This window comes from Danio rerio, chromosome 15 (genome assembly GCF_052040795.2).
Source record: "Danio rerio strain M-AB ecotype USA chromosome 15, GRCz13ab, whole genome shotgun sequence".
In the NCBI taxonomy this organism is placed as follows: Eukaryota; Metazoa; Chordata; class Actinopteri; order Cypriniformes; family Danionidae; genus Danio; species Danio rerio.
Genome location: NC_141035.1, coordinates 32,392,500 through 32,417,427, shown reverse-complemented (window position 1 = coordinate 32,417,427; position 24,928 = coordinate 32,392,500). Strand labels below are relative to the sequence as shown.

The window sequence follows — 24,928 nt, the reverse complement described above, 5'->3', positions numbered from 1 at the left end:
GGGTGTAATATATTATCATGATGTATGATATGAAACTAAATGAATGATATATTGCTATATATTTTTTTAGCAATATCACCCAGCCCTAATTAAAATATTAGACATATAACATAAGTCATTTAATAATTAAATAATTTTTTGCATTTTCTCTCGGAGCAAAACTATGAAAATTTCTGTTCAAATTAATTAACTTATTCTGAAATCTTTACAAAATTCATAAATACACCGAACACCTCATAATCATTTCAGATCATACATATCTGCTTGTTTATTGATATTTTAAGCTCACATTAAAAATATTGTAACTAAATTAAGAATATGCAATGTTTTTAATAATCATTGCCATATTTATAAATAAAACCTTTCAAATCAATGTAATTCTATTTCCACAAGACTCCGAATTCCTTCCCAGGACCTTTAAAATGCATTTCACTGGGGCTCTTTGCTTTGTACTGGAGAAAATAGGTCACATACAGTCTTCCACTTTTTTTAAGTGGACAAAAGAAAAGTTCAGCTGAGTTTTATCACATAACTCAGCAGAGACCACCTTCATTAACCCCAGCGAAGAGAGATCAAGCTCTCATATTGCCAGATGTGCTCTGGAGCCCTTATCAGCCAGCATGTATGTGAGACAGGCTGATCTTAATTAAATACTGCTCCTATCCAAAGGCTATACAGCGCACTCGTTTTTACTCCCTTCACTGCTGCCTTTTCCCATTCAGGGAGGAGATTATTTCAGCAGCTAATGGCGGAGGACTCAAAAAATCCCTTGCCTTATTAAGTAACATATTGTGCCTCATGCTATCTTAAGCAAATGGTTTCGCTGGAACTCGCTAGAATTCAGAGCTGAGACCGAATGCTGCAGCTTTGGTCCCTCGTTTTGGAGCCACGTTTACTCACTTGTTAGGCAGTAAATGGGGCTTGTTGATAGCAAATTCCCAATCGCAAGTCAACAATATCACTTGTGTGTTATAAGGGATAATTGATCCAAAAATGAAAATTGACTCAATCTCAACTAGTTCCAAACCTTTGAGTGTTTTTTCTGTTAAACACAAAAGAAGATCTTATGAAACATGTGGAAAACTGAAAGCTATGACTTAAGCAAAATATTTGGTCTTCAACAGAAAAGAAGTAATCAAAACAGGTTTGGAATAAGTGGACCGTGAATTAATTATGACAGAATTTTTATTTTGGGGTCAATTGTGCCTTTAATAACTTATTTTTAATGTACGATTTAAAAAAAACAAAACTAAATGTTAAGATTGTGAATTTGATATGATTTTAGTTTTTGATGGTGGTTGTGTGGCTGTTAAAGATGAGATAAAACTCTATATTTTCCAGACTCGCTCACTCACTCAAATCTTTTGTATTGAAGTAAGAAAGAGGATGGTATGCAGTAGAATGTGACAAGATGCTTTTTTAAATTTAACAAATGAACTGTTTTACTTTACTTTCTTTATTGTCCACAAGTGGGAAAAATGGCAGGAAAGTTCCTTTGTGAATGAGCGATACAGTGAATTATTCATTTTAGCAATTCAACTACAAGTTTTTCCTCATACTTGATGACAGTACTTTAAGCTTGTACACAGTAAAAACAAGAATTATGACGATATGGTTTCTGCAGGTTTCACCAAGTTAAAATTAAGACTTTTAAAGACCATTATGAATAAAACTTTAAACTTATACAAGGCTAAATGCAAAGCATATCCCAGTTGGAAAAGATTTTCACTTGGCCCATCAAAAACGATTCCAATTTAATACATTTAATAATACAATAATAATATATTAACAATAAAAAAGGTCATGTTAGTATCCTTAGCAGTAAATAAATGGGGAACTTTTAAACAAATGTTACTGTAAGGAAAGTAAATAAAACATTAAGGTAAATACAGTAAAGATGCTTTTTTTAAATAAAAAGTTTTATTGAGATTGGCATTGTTGGTGACTGTATGAGTCTTAATGGCCAGATTAGGTAGCTATACATGAATAAAGGAAGATTCAGACCTGTTAAAAAAAGATTTAAGACCTACAGCACAACATTTCAGTAGATTTAAGACTTTGTAAGGCCTAAAATGTAGCTTTTGAGATTAAAGACCCCACGGATACCTTGCTAGACAACACACAGAAGCATGTGATGCTGAAAAACCATCAAACACAATACTTTACATAAACTACCCATTTTAAATCACCACAGGTTAAATACATCAAACAAGTCTAGTGTAAATAATCCAAGTCTACCAACTGAAAATATTAGTGAACTGTTGTCCAAAGACTTGCCCATTGATACAGAATAGGGAAAAAAAATGATATTGAGTACTTTGTGAAATATCTATGCAGTGTTTTTATCTGCCAAACATTGATATTGATTTCCTTAATTGCTTTTTTAAGAGTATATCAATATTTGAGGTTCATTTTTATTAATGCATTAATTTGATTAGGGGTGGCATTGTGGCTCAGTGGTTAGCACTGTCGCCTCACAGCAAGATGCTCTCCAGTTTTTCCCACAGTTCAAAGACATGCACTATAGGTGAATTGAATAAACTTAATTGGCCTTAGTGTATGTGTATGAATGCGAGGGTGTATGGGTGTTTCCCAGTGCTGGGATGCGGCTGAAAGGGTATCTGTTGGATAAGTTGGCGGTTCATTCCGCTGTGGCAACCCCTGATACATAAAGGGACTAAGCCGAAGGAAAATTAATGAAATAATTAATTAATTTGATTACAAGTTGTTGCAAGTTACATGTAATTAGACTATTGACTTACCATGTCATTTGTTGTTGACAAAGCGTGAATTTGTTTGTTTTTGAAAAGCTGTTTACAGTTGTAAAACTTTAGAATAAAATTGTATTTATTTACATTAGTCAGCCACTTTAGTTAAATTAACAATTGCAATAGTGCATTCTAGATATTACATGGTGCATCTAGTTTGATTTAATGGACCTGTCCCTATGGGAAGTAACAAACAAACAATGTTCATTAACTTATGTTAACAGAGATTAATCGACAATAAACTGCTCATTGTTGTTTAATAATAGTTAATGCATTAACTAATGAAATGTTATTTCAAAGTGTTACCAATTGGTATTGTGCAGTAAACTATAGCTACTGTGGTATATTTGACAGTCTAGCCAAACAGAGCTCAATGTAAACAACACGCTAGTGTAAAAATAGGCTTTTTGTGCTTTGGAAAATGTTCTTGCGTTGGCCTGCAGTCTGTGTTTTGTGTCTTTCACATACCTTCCAGCCTGCAAACTGCCTGTCTAACCCTGATCCGACCTTCAGTCGAGAGAGAGGCAAACATGGTTGACCTGCCACTAAACTTTCCCCGGCTGGATGATAAGCGCTTGTTTAATTATATTCATCTACATGGATCTGACATTGTTCCAGGATGATGTCAGAGCTCAGCAAGGTTAGCGGGAGCTGAAAGTGGATGGGAATGTTAAAGCCACCCACTGCAGCACTTTGCAGGCAGCAACTTTATTTTCTGCTTTGTTCCACGAGCTCAGAGGGCAGCTTCACTATCCGCTGTTACCGAGGGCATACAAGGGCATCTGCCGAACACAGGCAAACCGGTTAGGAAGACTGTGGAAGATTGTGTTAAAGGGAAATAACTGTCACTCAAATGTGAAATATGACAGCGTGGCATGCTAATAACTTGTTGGATGCAAGCTTGTGACAAAACGGTTGTGAAATGAACATATTTTGGGTTTTATACACTATAGAATTATTGATATTCTTGAAACAAAGGGTACAAAAAGTTTTGAGCAGTATATGAGTAGTAGTTTAAATGAACATCCCAAAAGCCCTGATGCTGCTCTAAATGATGATTTAATTTCATAATAAAGCAATTGGGCATAGTGTGAACATGCTTTCACCATTTTGTCAACGAAACACTAACTTAAACAGTTAGGTTAAACTCCCTTTTTTATATACAATAAATTCATTTAATTGCATTAAGCAAGTATTTACATAGTAATGAATATGAAAAACAAAATCTGCCACTTTCTATAAGAACTATCATTTCTACTTTAAAAAAGCTCTCGTTTAATCATGTTTCACTTGCTTCTGAAATTAAAATGAGCAATGAGCTAATCAATGTGAAAGAAGGCAAGGCCTCAGAGCCACACCTACCCATTGCATTATTGTCATAAACCAGAGATGCCCTAACTAGGGCCCATGGGCCAAAGTTGGCCAGTGGTAATCTTTGACTTGGCCCACATTCCATCTGAGAATAGAGAGAGAATGATGGGGAAGGCTAAAAGATTGTTATTTTAAATCTAACATAACCTTTTGTTTGTTTGTTTTATTGTTAAAAGCTAACTAAAATTAAAGGTTTCAGTTAAATAATGAAAATTAATCAGATTTTAAAAGAGATAGTTTATGCCTTTATTGCATTCAGTTATCATTTTAAATGTTATACTGCATTAATGAATACAATTTAAAGTAATGTTTTCTAACTTATTAGGAAATTACCCATGGCAACTTTAATTTAATATGGCTTGGTACATTTACCTTTGGCCCAATGCTCTTAGTGACATTTGTTTTTTTGGCCCTTTATACGAAAAAGTTTGGGCATCCCTGGTCATGAAGCAATGGTGGTTTAAAGGTATTTATTAGTCACTGAAACTTTTCTTTAAATTTGTTTCTGAAAGCCATTTCAAACTCCTGAAACAACCTCCACAAACAAACTTTTTTTGTTCAGGGGTCCGTTATTTCGATCCTCGAAATCATGATCAGTAACGCAACGATTGGCTGATCACACAGCAGCGTAATGACATCATCTGATTAGTGTTCATTCCATGTGAGCAAAATTAAATAAAATTTGTAGTAAACAGTTTGTTAAATATGATACACAATAACTTTCCACCTTTGTTGTGGGCTGCATGCTTTACACTTTCATGTATCAAGGGTATTTAGCAATTTATTTAGTTTTACATTTAGAGAGGATTTTCTTTAATATAGTAGCCATATTAGTATTACAGTAGCCGGTATCAGTGTAAAGTATAACTGGGTGTTTAATTTAATTTTGCATCACTAAAGTATTTTGATATTGGTAAAAGTGTCTGCAACTTTTGTGAAGCATCAAATCACCGTCATATTACATGTCAAAACATATGCATGACTGCATAAACGTATTATTCCTAAAAAAAAAAAGTTAGATATTGTGCATGTCTATTATCATACACAAATTGTACTAAAGTGATTGTACGCGTTTGTATCTAAAAAGTTAATATCAATACATTTTCTCTTTGAACCACCAGGTGGTGTGCTGATTGCATAAGTTTTATTAATATAAATATATTTTAACTTTCATATCAGAATTTAGAACATACTTTCAGTATTATCTTAGCTTGACCCAATTTAATCCGGTTTATATAAAATGAGCCTGCTCCCGGGCAGGTTTGCGCTACCAGAACTTTTTGCAATGACAACAACTCTTGGATAAGTTTTGAAGAATGCAACGATCCTGGATTGTGTCAAATCGTCAATAACCAAATCTAGCAAACCGAGTAATCCACGTGCAAAGAACAGACCCCTGATCTTGACCAAACAGTTACTCCAGTTTGTTTTTTATTACTTTGCTTGGGGTATAAGAATTCATCATCTGTATGAAATCTTTACTTTTTCCCAAATTCTTTTATTATTCTGAATTCCATTTTTTTCATTTCATGCTATCAACAGTATGAGAACAACATGAGCATCATACATTCGTGTATGTGTGTATTCAAATTCTGTGACATTCACATTGTTTTATATGGCCTAATAAATCTTTAATATTAAATTCCTCAACTCCATACGTGTTGTCCACATTGCAAAAATAATATTAGGGCCCTACTTAAAGGAATAGTTTATTCTAAAATGTCAAATGTTTATTTAATACACCATCTTTTGTGTTTAACAGAAGAAACTCAAACAGGTTCTTAAAAATTAAAAGGTGAGTAAATGATGACAGAATTACCTTTAAAGGGCTAGTTTACAAAAATAGGACATTTTAATTGAAAGACTTTCTGTATATGACTTATTTAACACTAAAGATGATTTTTAGATAAACTGTGATTATTTGTAGTTCGGGTCAATGGGTAACAGGACTTTAAATGTCAATAAGCAAATACAGACAAAACAATCAACCATTCAAATCCAAGCAAAATTAACCATTTGACTGACACTATTTGATTACAACAGAAAAGGAGAATGTGTGTGTTGTGCTAATCCTGTATGTTACAACCTATATTTAAAAAAAAAAAGCTGTAAACAAACAGCATCAACTCACAGCTCAACATTTGAGAAATCACATTTTAAGAAACAACATTTGTCAAGCCCCACATCAGACGTCTTTCTCACCCTAAACCAGGGGTTAGGGTGTTTATATGGAGGGCATGCGAATGTTTTCATGACAACAGTGGGTCTTGTGAAGTGATCACTCAAAGGCAGGTCAATTCGCTTTGATAGATAGGTTTACGTGTGTGCACCTCAGGGGGGGAAGAGTATGCAGGGCTGCTATAAAACATCTTTAATGGCTGGACCCGGTGCTGCTCCAGTCTTCATCTCATTTACAGGCAACTTGGATGTTTTATCACCTTCAGGTCTCCTTGTGAGCCTCGCCACCCACACCAATCGAGCGGGCGGATGCTGGATGAGCAGACCCGAGCACCAATTATATCATTGCCCTTATTTACGCCATTCAAATGTTTTCAGGTCAGCTCTAATCTCCTCCTAATCAGTGAGGTCAAACCACACAAAAGTGCATATCGCTACAAAAAAAAAAAACAGGCCAGCTAAATCAGAGACGTCTAGCTATGAATGTCAGACGAACCACAGTTACATAAACAACAAAATAAAAGCTGAAAACTAGTTGCCCGCTGTGCATAAAACAGGAGGTTAAATGGAGCAAATGTGAAAGTGTGTCAGCGAGGTTGAGGTTTGGTTTGTGCAGGGTCATGTTGGCGTGTATCAAAAAGGTATTAAGGTCGTAACTGTCGTTTTAGATTATCACAAATCCCCTTAGATTCGCTTTGAAAACAGATCGATTTGCTTGTAAGTGAACTCCTAATGCAAGCTATCCTATCTTATATAACATACTGTGCTAGTCAGTTGCGTGTCAAAATGTAGCTGTCTACATGCAGCTATAAATAAAATACCCTCCTATGTATAGATTACAACAATAAGGTTCTGCTATCAGCAAGATTTAACAATCCAACAAGTGGCCTCCATTTTATGCACTTTGGCCCAAATAATTCTACCGTAGCGTAGCAGTTCTGATTCTGTGTTCTAGTTCCTTTCTGCTGATGCCACAAATGAACACAGCACAGCAAAAAAGTTACCATAAGGTCTCTACTGAGAACAATCACATCAGTCTGCCTATCTAGCATGGGGAAGAAAGGACCAAATCCATACCTTTTTTAAGCGTTTTGAAGTTGTGGGTGTTAGGAAATTCTCTTTCTGTCTGTCATGACATTTTAGAGCAAATCGTTGGCAGCGGGATATGTCATAAAACACTTTAAGGTCATATTAATCTGTCTTGGGGCAGGGGCATTAAAATAGCAAGACTCTCGTCATGCACAGAGGACATGTCCCACTGATATTCAGCGTATGTGGGATTTTTGAGTACTGATTTGGTCACTTCAACTGAATAAGGCAAGGCAAGTTTATTTAAATAGCACATTTCATACACAGTGGCAATTCAAAGTGCTTTACTTAAACAAGAATACAAGAGAGAAGTATAAGAAAAATTAAAACAAATAATAAAAATTATAAAAAAAACAGATAAAAACAAATAAAAATGTGTTAAAACAGGTTATAAAATAATGAAAAAGAAGAGAAAAACATAATAGTTCGATCTGTCAAACGTAGCACGGGGCTTATTCAGTAAAGGCACAGCTAAACAGATCAGTTTTCAGTCTCGATTTGAATGTGCCTAATGTTGGAGCACATCTGATCATTTCTGGAAGCTGATTCGAGAAGCGAGGGGTGTAGTAGCCGAAAGCTGATTCGCCCTGCTTTGACTGAACTCTTGGAATTTCTAGTTTATATGATCCTAAAGATCTGAGTGATCTGTTAGGTTTGTATTCAGTGAGCATATCTGTAATTTATTGAGGTCCTAGGCCATTTAGTGGTTAATAGACAAGTAATAATACTTTAAAGTCTATTCTGAATGTAACTTGGAGCCAGTGTAGACACCTGCGGACAGGTGTGATGTGCTCTGATTTCCTTGTTCTGGTCAGAATCCTGGCCGCAGCGTTCTGGATGAGCTATAACTATCTAACTGTCTTTTTGGGAAGGCCTGTGAGGAGACCATGACAGTAATCCAGCCTGCTGCTGATAAAAGCATGAACAAGTTTCTCAAAGTCTTCACTGGAAACAAAGCCTCTGATTCTTGCAATGTTTTTGAGATGATAGTATGCTGATTTACTAAATGCTATATAGGGAATCTTTTAGGTCACTAGACTTCTTGCTGTTCTGAAGTGAAAACATTGGTAATGTGTTGTCAAAACATAAAGGCATGGCATGTATTTTTGATGTTTTCCACATCTGTATATACAAAAAGATTATATATGATAATTATATCTATAATGTATTATTTGACATTTCTATTTTATTAATTAAAACATATAATAGCAACTTATTTTTGTGACGGTATAGCTGAATTTGTTCACATTATTACTCCTGTCTTGTCACATGATCCTTCAGAAGCATTTCAATAAGCAGACTGGGTGCTTAAGAAACATTTTTATTTTCTATCACTGTAGTCACCTTTGAACATTTTAATTCTACCAATATGCAACCACATATATAAAGAACCCAAACTTATGTACTGTTATTTTAACTATGATTGCATACAACTATCATAAATGATAACAATGATCATTTTCACCTAAAATTTACCTTTAATGGTTTGGCCCTGTGCCTTCCTTGAAGCGGTTACCTTTCCGCAAATCACAGAAATCTACCTGACACACACATCTTTCTTCCCGGAGCCTTGTTTTCACCTCGGCTCTAGCTAGATCATTGCTCATAATTAACCCAAATCGCTGGTCAAGGGAAGATCATGTGTCCTGACCTGACAAAACAGCTTATTAAAGTGTGCCTGACCTTGGTCTGACTCCTAAAGTGGATGTCAACCTTGAACTGCGGATGACACACTGCCGACAAACAGCCTTAATCCACTCAACAGAGCAAGTCGGATCAGGTTTCACACCCCATTATTGGAGATGCCCACTAAAAATACACCAACGAACAGTAAAGTGCTGTTCCAATACAGCCTGGATGATAATTATCTCAGCCTTGTGGGAAACAATCTGGCCCTCTGGGTCAGGTCTAAGGCTGTGCTCAAGCGTCATCCTAAACAGTTTGACCAAGACCTGTTCGCCACTTTCAAGGTCTCGTGGAGCTGCTCTCTGTAGTGTGCACTAGGGCTGCATAATATTACTCAACATTAACTTTGTGATATTTAGTTTTACTGCAATTATATATGAATACAATTTCACCAGATGACATGAATATCCAGTGTTTGAGAGTAGCTAGCTACTTAGCCTAGCTACATTTTTCAGTAGGTTGATAGTAGCTCGGTAACTTCAAGTCAAGTGGAGCTTTATTGTCATTCTTCTACATGTGGAGGAACTAAATGTTGTGTCTTGCAGGACAACGGTGCTACACAACATTTCGTTCCTCTGTATGTTTTATATAATTATAAATTAAATTATATTTATACATAATTGAGAAAAAATAAATATCACAATATCAATGTTGAGTAATATTTGAGTTTGTGATACAGTATAGCTTTTCTTACTTGCTTGTAATACAGTATAGCTTTCCCAGTAGTTGGCTACTTTTTCAGCAAGCGTCAAGAGTAGCTTGACAACAGCTACATACAATAGTGAATTACAGCCATCTATTGGTAAATCAAACATCTCATGGTTTCACATTTATTTATTAATATATTAGTTATTTTTTAAATAACATTTTTCAAGTAACAATGGGTGCAATTCAATCCATAAATTATTCTAACATCTTGCGAGGCCTTCAATGAAATATCTTACCAAAATAAAGCCAAATGTCATGATTGTAAAGGAGACTTATTATGCCCTCTTTCACAAGATGGAAAATATGTCCCTAAAGTGTGTATGCGAAGTTTTAGCTAAAAAAAAACTCCAAACTGCCGCTTTTAGGCTATTTTTAGGCTATACATAGTTGTGCCATTTTGGTTACTGTCGCTTTAAATTCAAATGAGACTGTGCTTCCAGTCCTCTTTTCAAACAAGGACGGAGCTACAAATGCCTATGTGTCAGCATAGTGGCAGTTTCAAAAACAAGACTAACATCCTATTCTAATGAGGAAGATATCATCACTAATGGGCGGGGCTTTCCTCTGATGACATGTACAAATGGAGATTGTCAATCAAAGTGTCTCTGCAGGCTGTTTTTATGAAGTACAATTATAAAAAAAATTAATAATAATAATAAATATTTACCATTAGAGGCTAACTATATTCAGAGACTGTTGTCAAACAACTTTAAAAAAATCTTAGTAATTATTTTTTATTATTGTACAGCTTCATTTTGTTGCAGTTTTGACTCTTGACATTCTAGAAAGTGCATAAAAACATTAAGCAAATATAATTATAATTATAAATCATAATTATATTGCACTGTTTCAAGCACCAATTATATGGCTTACAATAAATATCTATTCATTCATTTTCCTTCGGCTTAGTCCTATTAGTCATCAAGGCTCGCCACGGCTAAATGTGCCACCAACTTATCCAGCATAAGTTTTATACAGTGGATGCCTTTGTAGCTGCAACCCAGTACTGAGAATCAACATCCATACACACTCATTCACACACATAAACTACAGCCAATTTAGTTTATTCGATTCACCTATAGTGCATGTCTTTGGACTGAGGAGGAAACTGGAGCACCCAGAGAAAACCCATGCCAACATGGGGAGAACATGCAAACTACAGATAGAAATGCCAACTGACCCAGCTGGGACGCAAACCAGTGACCTTCTTGCTGTGAGTGTTAACCACTGAGCCACTGTGTCGCCACAATGTCCATTCAAGTTTTTGTAATATACGCCTTTGAGGAAAAAGTTGCTTCGATGTAACCACTGACTTTGCTGAAGTAATTTTGCATTGCTCACGCTAAAATGAATGCACTTCTTGGGGAAAAGGTGATTTTCTGATTTACTGATGATAATCAAATGGAAAAACAGCTGCTTCTTTGTGATGAATGAGGTGACACTTTTCGCTCAAAGCACAAAGGCACCAATGAAACCTGTAAACAAACCCCCCAAAAAAGCACAAATGACCACAACAAAAAAGCTACACCTCTCCGGGGATGCAAAAGGCACCAAGAATTAACATATCAAAGTGGCATGCTGAAAACACAGCACTGTAATGTTTACCCAGCTGTCCCTGGTGTTTCTGTCTCTCCTTCACCGCAGATTCCTTCCACAGTCCAAACACGGAGGGCAGAGAGACTACGCCATAAAATGTGCCATGAGCTGAACTCAACAAAACCACATCCCTCGGGTAACGGCATGAACTGCACACCCACAACGTGTTGTGAAGGGGCGCCTGCTGTTGCTCAGTAACAGATTAGCCCAGTTTATGCTTTAGTGCGGTGGATCGGCTGGCCATCACCACTTGCTCTCTGCCAAATCATGGCCAGAGGACTTTCCAGACACTCACGGTAAATAGCCCTTGACCGTGAACTGTCTGACTGTTCAAACATTTTCAAAAACCTTGAGCACATCTATGCGAAGCCCATACGACCACAGAGCTCATCTGTACATCTCCAGAATAGCACAATCCATCTTTTTTTTGCTTTTGCTTTAGAAGTAACAGCCACGGTGTTTAACTCTGAAATGAATGTAGCATACAAGAAAATATTAAATGTCTTGCAGGAACATATTATTTGGCCGAACGCAGTGTTCCCTCGCATTCTCAATGCCTCCGGATATAAGAAGTTCATTTACTAGCTGTAGAGAAGCACTTGATAAAACCGAGAGTGACTGTCAAGAATAACTATTAAGAAATAAAGCAGAAGGAAAATTTAATCCACTTAAAGGTCTCCATACTCTGTGCCGAAGGCCCAAACTCATGGCAGTGACAGTAAATTAGGGGTGTAACGGATCATTTGAATACATGGTTCAGGGCGCTTGTGACCCTTGGCTTAATAGCAAAGTTTAACTGTCATCTGCATTGTCAAGAACCTTGCAAGTGGTTTTAAATCATTCACATCCATGAGGGGCGAAAGAGCTTATTTGGAGACTTTGATATTATAAAATAAAAAAATATAGTTCATTTATTTCTAATTATGAACTAAAAATTAAAAGAATCAGAAGTAAAAGCCTGCACACAGAGATGAACCAGAAGACCAGTAGTGCTGGGCAATTAATCGAAATGAGATCGCAAATGTGATCAAGCAAATTTACAAATGTCATGCACATATAATTAAGGAAGCACTAGTAAATCTCTTCCAAAGGTCAGAGGGTGCTCACGCGTAGTAACTTCAAACACCCACAAAGAAGAAACTCAGGAAATTCCTATAGCGTTACTTAATAAACAGAAGATGCAACTACTTTAACTGATTCAATGTGAGTAATTATTATGTGACTAAATGCATTTAAAACACACAACTGAATGTGTGAAGAGAGTTTGGAGAAATGCGAGTAATGTGTATGTTTAAAAGACATTTTCATGTTTTCAGATGTACCAGCATTTACTACACAGTAAGGATGAAGGTCGGCTGATAATCACATTTCATACTCGATCTGTACTCGCCAATCTCATGAACCAATCACAGGTGTTTGTTAATGAGTTTACAAGCAGAGGAAGACACACATGCACTCCTGTGTATTATCCATAGCCTACAGCAGCCACAACATTTGAGGAGGTAAATGATGCGTGGGGGTGTGAGCGATCTATGCGCGCATGTCACAACAACTAAAATAAAAAATATATACAGATGCGGTGAAAATTGTTTATGCAGTCTATTGGCGCAACTCGCTTGAGTGATGGGACTCTTTGTTGCAAATGCAGCCATTGTATTTCCAGTGTTTTGAGATGCTGTGACGCAAGCTGAGCGTTTACCACTATAGCGTCTCATCCAACCACATGACCTCTCCCTGAAGCTCTGCAAGTCTCTTGCATATTCAAAGTGACTCCATGATCCCAAAAAAATGTGTAAATATACCCGAAAATCATGGCAACGCGAACGAATAAGCAAGAGAACAGATCACGAGAGGCACAGTGATGGCCTAAGCATTACATTTGTTAGGTTAAATGAATAGAGCAGTACATCGCAAGTGCAAATCCCCCTCTCTATCATCTACTGTCAATAGCTAGACACGAGCAAAATATTTGAATGGTCCTGCATGTATTTAGGTCTTTTTTACATATAACAAAATCATGTAAAGCTGCTTCTAACCGTGACATGTTAATAAATAAATGGTTATAAGAGACGTGTTTAAGGTAATATAAGCAGCATCCTTAATTTATTATCTTAGGTAAGGCAAGAGCTTCTCTTAAGACTCATACTTAGAGGAAAAATGTGCCTAATGCATAATAAAGTTTGAAGAATCAGAATTGGTACTCGGTATCAACCGATCACCATGACAAGAAATCGGTACTTGGTATCGGCTGCAAAAATCCTGATCAGAGCATCCCTACTAAACAGTTGTAGTTTACTGAGAGGATACACAAATTACTGTCATTATCACAGATGAATTATTTCAATTTCATTATTGACCAATTAAATTGATTTTGCATAGCTTGTCAGTGAACAACGACTCTGTGTTGTAAATACTGCTCCATCTGAAAGCATGTTCTGGAGTTACAAACCATCTTTAATTGATAAAATGCGCATGAAAATTTTGTAATCAGCAATAAAAATCAGCAATAAATCAAAGGAGTCAAATTTCTTCCCTTAACACAATGATTTTTACTCTTCTTTTGGCCAACATCTCTGGACTTGGGACAAAAAGATACAATAAAGTCATACCAGCAGACTAAAAATACTAAAATACTTTAACCGGCAGAACATCACTTTTTCTGATTTGTACAATAATGTAAGAATATTTCATTTATTTAAATTTTGAATTGAGTTGGGAACTGCGTGAATGTGTCTCTGAGGTAAGCCGACCTTCTTAAAACTAGTTTACGTAGCATTTTAGTTTTCCTCTGGCCTTTGCATAATGCATATTAAAGCAGTGTTTATGAGTAGTGTGTTTTTTATTAGCTTGTATGCGATTTGTTTCATGCAGGTATGTTTCATAATTCACATTTTACTATAGATTAAAATTCAATATTTCAATAATTCAAATGTGTCATGATTGGTAACAAAAATCGTGTTAATAAGCAATCTGTTTCTTTCAATATAGACACATATACACAAACAATACATAAATAAATTATTCACACTACATCTATAGCAATAAAAACACAAATATATTGCTGGAATCACTTTCAGAGCATTTTCTCCAGCCGATGGATAATAAAACAGATGACAAAACTGATTTGCATGTTTAGAATACAAAGGACAATAGCGACCAGGGCTTAATATAGTTATCAATATTATCTTTATAGCCATCATTCTTGATGTCAATGTGCCTTAATGCGTTATAAATATGACTAAACAAGCAACATTACAGGTTGATAAAATAAAATAAACAAAATCAAAAATACCTTAAATCAGACATTTCTTGACATACCATTTGACGTAGCATATTTCCACCATTGCCCAGAACATATAGTACAACTGCCCTGCTGTAATCCAAACTCTAAAAAAACAATATTTTTTACATAAGCAAACAGTGACACCTGCCATTTGTAACACTAATCTTTTCCAACTATATATGTTATAGATTACCAGGTGATAAATTCAGTTTAATTAAGTCTTTGGAAACACCTCGAAGGTCTAAGTTCAAGCTGTGCCTTATTTTCCTGATCTGCTCACCACAGAGCCCTCTTTGTCTCGGCAGGCAACCGTTGGATTAGATTTTCCTAACGACATCTAGTAAGCATGACCTCATATCTTATCGAACTGGGTACACAAAAATGAAGCCGGTGAAATCAGCCGTGTCGTAACACCGCCAAGAGCTCCTTGAAAAGAGGTTTCACAGCACCTGTCTCAAACAAAAACAATACCACAAAGTCTGACTGCCATAGTTGAGTTTTTCACACCTAATCTCACTTTGTGCGCCTCGCAACATAGCGATAAATCCATTACCTTTGCCTCACGTCCATCGCACGTGCTCCTGTCCGTTCTTGCCATATATATCAATCTTCTCAGTCATTCATAAATTCTGAAAATCCCCTTTTAGTTAATTGCTGAACCAATTTAATTTCTAAAAAAGCCCTAAGTCATAATGAAGTGGGGATACATCCACGTACTGCCTCTGACAACGCTGCTCTTTTTTTCCCTGCATTTGCTGGTGTGAGTGGATGAACACTGAAAGATGCTTGCATTAAAGCCATATAATTATGTGAGGGTGAAGCACTCCACGGCTCGGCTTATTGTAGCAGACACAATGCCCTTGCCTGAGCTCTGTAGGCTCCAGAAAGGACAGGCAGCTAAGAAGTTGTGAAGGACAATCCCCCCTAATAGGACAGCACTGCGGCGGCCTTGGACTCTGAATTCTCTGCTCGACAGGGGACATACATCAATCCGTCAGCCCAGCCACAGACAGCCCTGTAACCTTCAAAAGTCTCTGGATCGGTAAGGAATGATTGGCATTCAAGTGAGCCACTTTTCTCAGTGGGCTTTGCTTCATATAACCCAGGGTGGTTAAATTAAGACACCATTGAATAACAGTCTTAAGTCCAATTTAACTATCGCCCCTACTGCGTCCTCTCAAGCCTTCAATTATGCTGATCCTGCCACACGGGTGACCTGCAAAAACCTTTATCCCTACTACCATTAAAGCTGTCTACAGATGTAGACACGGCAGCCAATACATGTTGGAAATGACCGGCTCAAGCCGGCATCCTCGTTTAAAACTGACCTGGAACGTCACTATTACCGAGCCAAAATGCAGTGGCTTTGGTGAATATTTGTGGAAAATATTCGCAGATTCAGCCAAAAGCCTAAAGACTGGTTTGAAAGTTATAAAGGTCACGATGACATTTGCTGAAGTAAGTTAAAAGCAGGCCCAGACAAAATCTGCAGACACCTTCACATTTTCTATGCTGATTTTCAATAAAAAACTGTGAAATTCTTTGGCGTGGGTTTAAACAAATTCCAATTTAAAAGAGATTTTCTTGGTAGCTCAAAGAATATGGGTAACTAAAACATTTTATATTTTAAAATATTTTTTTTTATTTATTTATATATATATATATATATATATATATATATATATATATATATATATATATATACATACACATATATATATAATAGAATTATGACATTATTGATTTTATTGATTATGAACTACATAAATAAATTTGACAAAAACACTGTAACATGAATTACGCAAATAGAATTCAAAAACAGCATTAGCCAATTATTTTAGAAGGACTTAAAACAAAACAAATAACAATAAAATACTTAAGCTGGTCAGCTTAGGTAGAAGTCATTTTTTAAACAAATTAGGAGCAAATATTTGGAGTCTAAACAGAACAACTAACTGATTTCACTATTAAAAGTTCTTTAATTTGTCACAGTTAATTAATCGTAAAAGCTCCTCAACACCATGTTTCTGCATAAAACAAAACTGCTGCAACTAAACAAAGTTATGCCAACTAGTTTAAAGTTCCGAGCTTGTACATCGAGGCGAATACGCATGCACACGGGATTAATTATGGCTGAGGTTATCAGCTAAGAGCGGTTCACATGTCTAATATTTCATCTGTGCAAGTTCGTTATTTCTTTTCTTGTGCGTATATTCGGAATTACCTGCTCATGCTTTTCAGGCGCACCTAGAGAAAAGAATGGCGCGAGAGCACAGTGAGTAACGTAACAAGAACTGACCAGTCACCTGCACGCTTTGTATGGAATATACACATTTCTACTCCAAAAAAAATACAAAATGAAAATACCAAACAAGTTCATAATATAGTTGATCAAAAGTGCCTCAGACAGCAGCCTTTGACTACATTTCTTCTCTTTAAAAGGTAAATATGATGTTTAGATCTACATTAGACGAATACTTTTTGTTTAATTATTTTTCAGTCAGTTCTTTTCAGTGTAAAATTATTACTTATGTTTAAATGCCAAAAATCTTTTCTCCCTTATTTTTAAGTCTAATGAGAAATGGCCTAATGTTTGCTTTTTATTATTATTCAGTGCTGTATTAATTGGTTACTGAGCTGCAATAAACACCACTTTGAAGTATAAGGAGTTTTCAAGTGACTTTCTAAAGCCAGTGTTTTGAAATTAATGAAAGCATAATAATCATGAGACCTTGATTATTCCTCAGACTATAATCGTACAACCAAAATCTATAATCATTGCATCCCAAATTTGGAGTTGACAAATATTTTTAAAAAGTGACCTAGAAAATATCACAAATGAATACATAAGAACAAAGGCATTGTATGAATGACCAGCACTTGTTTATCATGAATCTATGGAACTTGTTAGGTTAAAAAACATTTACAGGAATCTGTAAATAGTAGATTATAGACTAAAGCTATATTCTATGGATTAGTTCAAATAATCCCAAAACCTTAAAGAACTCTGTTGTTGATTGCCAACCTGTTAATTTTAGCTCCCAACTAGTAAAAGTCTTAATGCATGGGAAGTTAAGGATAGTTGCACACACGCCATAAATCGCATACCTAATATTGGCCTACTCTATAAAAACATCACTGATACACATCGCTCGCCTCGAGCTGACATTTCTATTCTACAGATGGAAAAATCATTTCTGTGGTGTACTGCTGATAGATGAGCTGGCACACGGAGACATGATTTAAGATGCTTCTTTCCTTTTGCCCTCCACTTTTGCTTACGCCATTAGTTTAATACAGGACTCTTTGCTTGCATTTGTCTTTTTTTCGAACCACCCCCCCCACACCCCCCTCCTTCACAGACCACAACACGAGCCAATTTAAGAGGCACTGTAAATGTCTTTTTCGTAAAAGCAGGTGCACTGCTGAGATCTCATTGATCCCTGATGTTTACAAGATCACGTTGGGCCGGTGTCTCCTCAACCAGCCTTTGCTTGCGTGAGCATCTCTCCTCCTGATTTATCTGACCCCGATCTCGCAGCGGGCCGGCTGTAATTTTTTTCTCTCGCAAACTATGAATAATGCACTTCAATCTCCATTATGGTCAATCAATTATGGGTTATGATTGAGGGGCGTGGCGACCTCCTGTCTGCTAGATGATCCTGTCATTATCTCATGAACAATGAACCCCTTCCAGCCATCCATACACATGCACACACCCACGCACACACAAACATATCACCTTTTCACTCCATCCCTCCATTTCCTCATCCTGGCTTTCTTTCCACATGGTCAGATGGCATTTACTGTTCCGCCCTGTGCAAAACGACAGGAGTATTTCTGTCTCCCTATGCCAACCACATACTCTGTCAAAGTCCTGTTACCTGAGCTTTGAATTAAATTTGTAATATGATGAACTGACATCATAATATTATTCGGAACAACAAAAAAGCAAGGAAAGAGTTGGCAAACCTTTCCAGGGGACTACGTGACCATCATTTGGAAGCCTAACAAAATACAAAAGAGGCCACAGGCCAACTGTACGGATAATAAAAACAAACTTTACGGTATTTTATATATCAGTATCTTTGGCTACTGTGTATCTATGAACGTATTTGTCTATTTATGTCTTCGCTAACAGGAAGATTTGAAATATTTGAGAGAATATTTAACGTTTACTCTCCCTTAAGTCGACGGCTTGCCGGCAGCTAGCTCTCTGCAGCTCTCACATGATCGCCCACTGAAGCCAAGCATGGCTGCGACCGGTCAGTACCTGGATGGGAGGCCACATGGGAAAGCTAGGTTGCTGCTGGAAGTGGTGTTAGTGAAGCCAGCAGGGGGCGCTCAACTTGCAGTCTGTTTGGGTCCTACCGCCCCAGTATATTGATGGGGACTCTATAGTGCTCAGTGAGTGCCGTCTTTCGGATGAGATGTTAAACCGAGGTCCTGACTCTCTGTGGTCATTAAAGGTTCACGAAACCCTCAAATAAATTTTTTGAGATTTTAACAGATTTGTGTGTGTTGAGCATTAGTTAAGAGATTGTTAGCACCTGTTAGCTTTAATTGTGGGGAAAACTGGACAATTTTGAGCTTTTGTCAGCTAATTTCAGCTTCCGGGTCTAAAATTATTTTTGGGGCGGGAACAAAATCAGCGACGTAGCGCTGAACTGCCAATGCAAAGATGACGTATCGGTTTCTAATTATTATTCATAGCGAAGTTTTCTTTTCTTATGAGAACAGCCGGCTTCTTAATTATTCTTGAGAGCACGTGCTTTCCGAAGGCAAAGCAGTCCTGGCTTCCAGTGCCAAGCTGTGAAATCCTACGTTGATGACTGTGTGAGACGCGTCCACGGACCCACGGCACACAGTGTTTAGCCATTCAAGAAGAGTCGTATGTATTTGTTTCCATGATCCACAGGGTTTGTTGCATGTTTTCCCCGCGATCCTGTCAGGGCTGATACAGCAAAGTTGTGTGTGTGCTGCAAGCATTTTTGTCGGTTGAGCAGTACGAGTTTGGCGGAGAATGGCAGACTTTGTTGGTGTTATCACTTTGTCTCCTCTCCACCAATCAGCTGTTGTGTGTTGTGCGGTCTGGCTCAATATGGCTGCCGACGCATCATCCAGGTGGATGCTGCACGCTGGAGGTGGATGAGAAGAACCTCTCAAAATGTGAAAAGCATTTGAGTGTCCAGTAAAATGCTATATTTATGCAAGGAATTACTATTATTATTATTATTATTATTATTATTAAGTCATTTCAAAGCTGTATTTTATAAGTTTTATTTTATGAGACATTAAAGAGAATGATTTAAAGAACAGCTTTTATCCTTGTTTTTTAAAAGTAAAACGGTCAAGGATGCTGAATTTTTATTGCATAAAAAAACACATATATATTGTTCTCATGTGTTTAGAAAGAAAAAATTAGGTACATTACACATCTGCAAGACATGAGGGTCAATAAATGTTAAAAGAATTTTCCCCTGTGGGTAATCTATCACTTCAATAACAAGCAATACTGCAATAAATCATTCATTTACAAACATGAACTGAAATTGAATTCACAAATATTAGTATTAACCAGTTGTTATCAGTATCCGAGATATCCAGTTCTTTTAATCTAGACTTCAGTGACAGATTCGTTTACAAAAGCTTACTTCACAGCTCCTTAAGAGAGCAGTAATTTAAACAAAACCAACAATGTAATAACCTAAGCTTTAACACAATGTGAGTGGGCCGTCAGGTTTTTAGGTTACATGTCAATGTGATCGCGAGCAAACTGTTCCTCCTGAAATGCAAATATTTGGGACTTTAAGATTAGAGCAAACAAGAGTAAGGTCTGATCTAAGAAAAAGAACCACCCCGGTGGTTTTGATTTAGTCATGCTTAAAACACTGACATAAATATGAGCACAGCTGCCCGCATACAGTGAAACAGCGTCCCTATGGATCATAGTATATACAGTATGTTTCATTATTCAGTTCAGCTGTGCTAATGAAACAACTCCATTCAGCATGGTCTGATGTCATTCCAGTATTCCTATGAGTCAATATTCTTATCCTATAGTAATTCACAGATATTAAGCTGATTTGAGAAATGCAACAAAAGCTAGTGTCCTAAATATATTTTATTTAAAGGTGCAATCATTACACTGACACCTACTGGATTGGTGGCATGCATTATGTTTGCTGCAGCTACACGGCTATTTTTTGTTTAGTTTATGTTTTGCATTTCTCTCATACTAACTACACAAATACAATCCATGTTCTTGGAATCTTGAATTTGCACATGTTGTTGGTGTCTCTTGCTGAAATGCTTTTGATGGATATGTATAAAAACCTATTTCCGCAAAAATAAACATCACAATTATGGCATATGATGTCAAAAATTGTGACACAAGAAGTTGAAATTGTGAGTTTAAAAGTTACAATTTTAACATATTAAACAATTAGAATTTAGTAAATCAAAACTTTGAAACAACATTCTAATCCAGCAAAATTTTGACTGTTTAGTTAATAATTACGAGCAGGTCCGAATTTGTACTGTTTAAATTAAATGTTAGCTTCTTACAACAGATTTTGGTAAGAAATGGGCTTCCGCAAAATGCTTTCTGATAAAACCATAATTGTTTTTTATGTTCATGCTTTAAGCCACATTAAATCTAAACAATTAAGTTGATTAATTGCATGACAGTTTTGGTCATGTGATATCAACATCCCACCAAACACTAGACGTTGTGCGGACGTGCAGATCACGTATATTTTGCGTCGGTCCGTCCGTGACCATATCTGCACGTCAGTTCGACGTGCAAATCTGGTTGACATATTGACGTCGGACTATGACCACTTTTGGACGTGAATTCAACGTTCAAATCTGACCTATTTTGGACGTATAGCACAAGGTCTAGCGCAGAATACATTTTGTTGAGGAAAAAAAAAATCATATATATATATATATATATATATATATATATATATATATATATATATATATATATATATATATACATTTCTATTTGTTTTGAGTGTTTATTAAATATTCATTTTTGGCTGAACTGTCCATTTAATGCATGTTTCTGGTCTTATTGTGAATTGGACTGTTTGCTTGTTCGTTAAATAAATATGTTTCAATTTAATGTGCACTGTCTGTTTATTTGTCCTATGGGTGTTTGTCATTTAAAAGAATCACAAACATACATACCCAGCAAACAATCGAGTTGGCGGACCGTCTGCGTTTTTTGGTCGGCACAAATTCAGCAGCTTGATATGGGCGGACCGCCGTCGGCTTACCAGCGGCAAGCCGCCCATTCTAAAAGTTATGTCGGCCCACCGGCGTTTTTTTGGGTGGCATGCCACCAGCGGATTACCGTGGGTGGACCGCCGTCTGGACACCAGTGGCTAACCGATGGCCCACCCGGTGATGTTTTTAATGTTGTTGGCTGTTCTGTACCTGATAAGTACTTTTGTTTAACACTTTTTACATTTTAAACAAATGAGGCACTAAATAAAAATATAGTTATTAATAAAAGCAAAGTTTAGTAAATAAAACTACAAGAGGTTTTAAATATAACAGGTTATTATTAAAACAAAACAAAATTAAGTTTAAAAATCAAGATTTAATATTAAATGTCATTATTTAATATGTTTATGAATTGTTTAAATGTTTATGTAAATGCTGCGTGACTTTAAAGTGTCCATTACCGAGCCCCATTCAAGCACTGCAGCAGAGAGCGTTGTCATGGAAACGGAGCAACGACACGACACCTGACCGTCAACAGCACTTCTCTCATGCGGCAGTTTTCACTAATTTCAGGTAAGTTTAGTCGCTAAAATCACGCAAATGTTATATATAACTGTTTCTGACACTTTTCTTACTGGTAATTGACATATTTCTGTTGAACATGTTTTTTATAGAGACTGTTGTGTCTTTGGAAAAAGTCCGTTAGAGTTTTAGCAGAGGTAACGTTAGCATTAGGCTAGCTATTGTTTATAAAAGTGTTGGCTTTTAATTACATTTTATGTGTAGATGAGAGGTTTGACAATGTTTTATTGGAGGTAGTCTACTTTATTAAGCCTAAAATAAGCACTGTACTGTCGACAAGAGCGAATTAAAATGTTAAAGTTAGTACATATGTGTTACTTTGATATTTCACAGTAATGTAAACTAATATTAATTTTAAAAAGTGCTCTGTGGTTTCAGGATTGACAAAATTACCCCTACAACAGAAGAAAAGAGCCAAGATGAAGGGAGCTAATCACAGAGCTGGAGGAAACACAGGTAAGACTATAATTAACTGTTAAATAGATTCATGTGCATTTTTATAAGAAATCCCTACATTATCATGCATCTGATACATGTCTTGATTGCAGTTATTTTAGTTTTGACATCCAAACATAAGTGAGTGGTTTTAAACAATTTTTTACATTGCTTTTCTCAAAGCTGAATTTACAGCGTCAGTGCTCCAGTCCAAAATGTAATATTGTATTCATAATTTGCTGCTGATCAAGCAAGATTTCTTATTTTTATCATGTTTTGTTATTTCAGGATTCATTGTTGAATAGAAATTTTAAATTGAAAAGTATTTGAATCAGAAATCTTAACTCTCTTCTGATCTGTTTTATGCACCCTTGTTTAATACAAGTATCCATTTCTTAAAATGTGTTAGTAATATATATATTTTTTATTACTTCTTACTAGATTTTGGATCGTCCTCTACTCACTCTACCACTTTGTTTTTCCTTGCCAGACTTCATTCAAGGTAAGTAATATTATAGTGTCACTTAAAAGTGTTCCCAATGATTACTTTTATTAATGTTAATATTAATATCAACTGCATCAAACAAATTAGCCTATTAGAATGATTTCTGAAGGATCATCTGACACTAAAGTAATGATGCTAACAAATCAGCTTTGACCTCACATTAATAAAATATATGGTCACATTTATTTTGATGGTCTGTTTGTTGAATTTAAGCTGCATTGCATCTACATGCCATCTAATTCTCATTAGATTATAAGTAGACTGTTAGGGTTGCGGTTAGGGTTGGTGTAAGTTGACATGTACTTGGTAAATTAAGGGTTAGGGTCAGTTAATGTCTGTTGAAGGAGCAGAATCAACAGATATTAAGCAGACAGTCTATTAATACTCAAATAGACCATTTACAATGTATTGAAATTAAAAATCATTATTTTAAACTGTAAAAATATTTCAGTGTTACTTTTAAACTGTAAATTAATGTTATCGATCAAATCAATGCAGTCTTGATGTCCAATAAAAAGACAATAAAAAATACAAACATTAATGTCCATAATGACCTAGTTACTGATGATGGACAAAAATAATGACTGATGATTCTGTTATTTCAGGATAAGAAAGAAGCCTGCTACAAGAGAGACAGCGAAAGGGAGCCTCAAAGACATTTTTATTAGGATCTGCTAATCATGAGGGGGCAGACAAAAGAACCTGCATTTTCCTTCAGCTTAATATCAGGGGTCGCCACAGCGTAAGGAACTGGATATTACTTTGGCATGTTTTACATAGCCTTCCAGCTGCAACCCAGCACTGTGAAACACCCATACACTCTCGTATTCACAGACACTTCTACACTATGTTCAAATTCACCTATAGCACAAGTGTTTGGACTGTGGTGGAAACCCACACCAAAACAGGGAGAACATGCAAACTCCACACAGAAATGCCAGCGGACCCAGCCGGGACTCATACCAGCAACCTTTTTGCTGTGAGGTGACAGTCTGAGCCACTGTGCTGCCCCAGTCTAGTTATTAATAACCTCCAGATGTTTTACAGTTTGATTTTGTAATAATAATGCACGTTTAGATTTATTGTAATATGTTAATATTTATTCGCAATGTAATTTATTCTTATGTTATTTATAATAACGTTAAATGTCATAAGAATGTTATAATTTAATATAATATTATAATAAATAATTATAATAATGTTAAAATATAAACAATACAATTTTTTTAATAGTTTATTTTTATAATGAGAAGTCTCAAAGTTTGTCTTTATTATAGAAAACTCATTGTTGAATGGCTACCACTTTACAATAAGGTTGTATGTATTAGTTAATGTATTTACTAACATAATAAACAATACATTTATTACAGTATTTATTCATCTTTGCTAATGTTGGTAAATGGTAAAAAGTTGTTAATTGTTTATTCATGTTAACTCGCAATGTATTAATTAATGTTAACAAGCATGACTGATTTTATTAATGCATTAGTA

At 36.0% G+C, this 24,928-nt stretch overlaps 1 protein-coding gene and 2 long non-coding RNA genes across 6 annotated transcripts in view; 1 reads left to right on the top strand and 2 right to left on the bottom strand.

Annotated features, from left to right (window-relative positions):
- Positions 1-24,928, bottom strand: part of LOC147833704 (uncharacterized) — a 175,741-nt gene that overhangs the window by 39,470 nt on the left and 111,343 nt on the right. The window lies entirely within an intron of this gene.
- Positions 1-24,928, bottom strand: part of nrip1a (nuclear receptor interacting protein 1a) — a 51,572-nt gene that overhangs the window by 24,836 nt on the left and 1,808 nt on the right. The gene's annotated exons all lie outside the window — the stretch shown is intronic.
- On the top strand, positions 22,416-24,640 carry LOC147833705 (uncharacterized). Its single transcript, XR_015509657.1, has 4 exons — positions 22,416-22,488; positions 22,876-22,953; positions 23,374-23,434; positions 24,043-24,640. It is a non-coding gene; the product is annotated as an uncharacterized LOC147833705 (long non-coding RNA).